This window comes from Nicotiana tabacum, chromosome 24 (assembly GCF_000715075.1).
Source record: "Nicotiana tabacum cultivar K326 chromosome 24, ASM71507v2, whole genome shotgun sequence".
Taxonomy (NCBI): Eukaryota; Viridiplantae; Streptophyta; class Magnoliopsida; order Solanales; family Solanaceae; genus Nicotiana; species Nicotiana tabacum.
This window is the reverse complement of record NC_134103.1, coordinates 42,015,091-42,019,466: the sequence shown is the minus strand read 5'-3', so window position 1 is coordinate 42,019,466 and position 4,376 is coordinate 42,015,091. Positions and strand designations below refer to the sequence as shown.

The following is a 4,376-nucleotide window of genomic DNA, read 5'->3' as shown; positions in this document are numbered from 1 at the left end:
TTGTTGATTAATTGCTAAGTCATCTTCTCTTTGTGTGCAAAGTCACAAGGTAGTTCGCTGGATACCTGGGTTTACTTATATATTGATTGCGTTTAAAAATAACTCAACTCCAATGTCACTGTCTTTTGGTAGTTCAAAGGCTTGCTTCGTGTTTTACTCATAATTGCTTGATACTACATCAGCTAATAATTGATTTAATGATATTACAAATTGTATATGATTAAAAGCCGACATTAAAACCTCTCACAAGTCCACGTGAGTCAAAGTCGGGCTCAAGGGGAGGCCCAGCGTATCGAGGCCTTCTCAAGTGGCAGGCCTCGTGCACGTGAAGTTACATGCCATTGCTAGGACGAACAATTGAGGCCCAATGGACCCATAGGTGTTACTTGACCCCTGCTGGGCCATTTTTGCGGGTCAGGCCCGCTACACGCTGCGGCATTCCAAACGAAAATTGTAGGTCATTAAACAACCCAAATTCCAATCAAATTAAACGATGCAATTGAAACGAAATACACGAATAAGGAATTGCATTCAAATTAACGCGTCTTGGTTATAGTTTGAATATTAAGAGATATAGCTATTACAGGCCTTATCAATGAATTCACTAAACAAAACTGCCATATTTATGAATACAATAGTAACAAGCTACTTCTAAATTGCATTAACCATAACATGTAACAAATTAGTTGAAACTCTTATAGCAGTTGTTCATTAAATGTACAAACAGTGCCTATCAGGTCTGTCCTATTTTCTAACTCATGGATTTGACCCACAAAATGGTTAGCCTTCCAAAAATGAAGATCTCTCGCTGGATGTGTTCGTCAGAATGATTTGGACACAATTTGGAAATACTCAGAATCAACACTTTTGCAGTCACAATATCTAACCCGTAGCCTATATTTAAGTCTAAAGTTATGCATGAATCAACTACTGAAATTTCCAGATCTGAATTAATATGTAGAGAAATATGTAGATTCTATCACATGCTATTTTAACTGATGAATTTTGACTAATTATGTAACAATTCATGAGTGTAAGGTTTTTAACCAGTTCTGACCAAAAACAATTGAACACTAAGAGAACATTTCATAACACATAGAAACAAAACATCAGGCTCAACAGAATTCATTCAACACGTTAAGAGATAACTTGAGAAATCACTCTTATATATCAAACATGAGTACACGGATTCTGTGTGCGGAGAAAATAAAATGACAACAGCCAAATAAAGGCATAAGGAAAGAAGGATGGAGATCAGCTAACAGCAGGGATAACAACAACAAATCAAGCCTTTCGAAACTTAAAATATTCTTCAACAACCCAGAAAATCGTAGCCAAACCAACATAAATTGAAGCAATTCCTTGAAATCCTAATTTGCTTTTTTTTTTTTTTGGTTTTTGTTTGAAGCCTTTTTTGAATTGTTTTTAGATTTGACTTTTGTATTGCAGAGTTTTTTTTCAAGCTGCTTATGAATGCTATGAATGAATGCCCCCTAAAGTGTGAAGAGTGGTGCTCTTTTTATAACAGATTCTAAGGCTGCTTTAAGTTATTTTTTTTTCTTTCTAATCCTTTTATTTTCTGCTTTTTACCTCTCACGCCCGTAATACCCGACCCCTTTTACTTGATTTATTACCAATGGAAATTAATTGAGAGATTCCCTAAATCTATTCCCCCAACTACGCCCAAGAACCTCTGTTATTTACCATCCATTTGCACCCTAAGCCTAGGACAAATGGCTTTCAATATCAAGCTTCAATCCAACTAAAGAACATAACAAACTCAAAACGAAATAATAATAAAAAAAGATAGAAAAACTCAACAACAAGACTAAACCATTGAAACAATTATTATGTGACCATAGAAACCGGTTAAATCCAACAAATAATGATGAACACAACATGCTTATTAATTACCAAAACATTTGATCTCTATATGAAATCCTGAGGTGTTCAATCTTGAAAATAGGAAGCTAATTGCGAATTTGAGAAACTAAATAGCCTATTGTAAAAATTAACATCAAACAAGTTGAGCACCAAACATGCTTTCTTGACAGAGATAGAGTAAAAGAGAGACGGGAATGGGGATGCAACTGAAACTTAAAGAAACGAGATGAGAATCATACATATTGGACTTGGACAGATCAAAGAAACAAAAATGGAGCAATTGGAGAGAAAACTCGCCAGTCAACGGGATTTGACCGGGTTCTGGTGGCTATAAAATGAACCAAAACTAACGTCCATCGATTGCTCTCATCAAGAGAAATCAAAAAAGAGGCAAAGTTTTTTGAAATTCCTAGATTTACTAAATGACGAGATTGAAGGGTTTTTAGGAGAGATGGACTGGAGATTGGGAATAAGAAAGGTGATAATTTAGGGTGGTTTGGATGTGGCCCGCCGTCGTGGGCGATTTTTGATTGTGCCTTTGGCCGGAGAGACGGGAAGAGAGTGTTTGAGAGGTCTTTGGGGTAGGGGTCTGTTAGGACATTTCTTTGGGGAAGACTGATGAGTTTTGAACCGTCAGATCAAAAGATATGAAGGGCGGAGAAGAATTCAACACCAAAACGGTGTCGTTCAGTATTTGATAATGACATAGACTGGGTAATGGGATTGGGTTGGGGCGGTGCTGAGAGGTAATTGGGCCATCCAATTTGGCCCAATTCAGATATAACATGAGCCGCCCTTTGTTTTTTGTTTTAAGCTTAGCTATAACCCAAATTTACACAATTGGCCTACTAATCTAGTTTGACCAATATTAAACTACTTAAATGGCGAATTAACAAATTAATGAATTAATTAAACCTAAAAATGCAAGGGATGATCAATGTAAACCCCCATTTTTTGTGATTTTTGTATTTAGTCAATGCATTTAACAATATAATTAAACCCTAAAAATGCAACGGATGAATGATAAAAATATTTTTGATATTTTTATAATTTTAAAATGTTCTTAGTAATACAAAATGCAAATGATCTATTAAAGCTAAAATGCAATCAAATGAAATAACCAAAAATCCTAAAATTCTATAAAACACTTTTGGTCGTCTGACCCACATTTACTAAAAGCTATTAAAGATAAAATGCAATCAAATGATCTATTAAAGCTAAAACGGTAAAGGGCCAAATATACCCCTGTACTTTTTTAAAAGGATTAAATATACCATTCGTTATACTATGAGTCCAAATATACCCATGTTGCTATACTTTGGGTTCAAATATACCCCTCATTTAAACGGAGGGACACATGTCATACTCCTATTGGTCAATTCTAAATATCTCCTAATTAATTAAAAAGACACATATTCATACCCGAAATATTTGTAAAAATTACTTTAAAAAAACTGAAAAAACTGAAAAATATTTTTTTTTTGTAAAAACTGAAAAAAATAATTCAACAAAATATTTTTTTTTCCAGTTTTTACAAAAATAATTGCTTTAAAAAAACTGAAAATCTGAAAATATTTTTTGTACAAAGTGAAAAAAAAGATTTTGTTTTAAAAACTGAAAAAAAGACTTTCCTAAAGCAGTGGACTACAAGTGTATTAGTTTTAAAAAAATGAAAATATTTTGTTGATTTTTTTTTCTGTTTTTACAAAAAAAATTCAACAAAATATTATTTTTCCAGTTTTTACAAAAAATAATTGCTTTTAAAAAAACTGAAACTATTATTTTGTAATAAAATATTTTTTTTCAGTTTTTACAAAATAAACATTTTTCAGTTTTTTTAGTTTTTTAAAGAAATTTTTACAAATATTTCGGGTATGAATATGTGTCTTTTTAATTAATTAGGAGATATTTAGAATTGACCAATAGGACGATGACACGTGTCCCTCCATTTAAATGAGGGGTATATTTGAACCCAAAGTATAGCGACAGGGGTATATTTGGACTCATAGTATAACGAATGGTATATTTAAACCTTTTTCGAAGTACAGGGGTATATTTGGCCCTTTACCGAAGCTAAAATGCAATCAAATGATCTATTAAAGTTAAAATGCAATCAAATGATCTATTACATGTTCACAGTGGTTACATGGCTAGCTACCCCACATTTACTGTGTTGACCCGGTTGGTCGTCTTGTGTATTGTAACCCCATTCTCCTGTTTATTGCTTACTTTATGTTCAATTATGATTACGTGACTTGGCGGGGTGGTTGGTTTGGTACCGGGGATGTTTCGGAGTGAATTGGATACTTAGTTCCAAAGTTGAAAGCTTAAGTTGAAAGAATTGATCGGATGTTAACTTTTGTGTAAACGACTCCAGAATGGAGTTTTGATGGTTCTGATAGCTTCGTATGGTTATTTTGGACTTAGCTAAGCATATGTACGGATTTGGAGGTCTGCGGGTCGTTTTGGCTTGAATTTGCGAAAGTTAAAAA

At 33.6% G+C, this 4,376-nt stretch overlaps 1 long non-coding RNA gene across 1 annotated transcript; it reads right to left on the bottom strand.

Moving 5' to 3' along the window:
* Positions 1 to 499: 499 nt before the first annotated feature.
* On the bottom strand, positions 500 to 2,534 carry LOC107780350 (uncharacterized). Its single transcript, XR_001646799.2, has 2 exons — positions 2,124 to 2,534; positions 500 to 894 (listed from the first exon to the last, which is right to left on the bottom strand). It is a non-coding gene; the product is annotated as an uncharacterized LOC107780350 (long non-coding RNA).
* Positions 2,535 to 4,376: the final 1,842 nt, after the last annotated feature.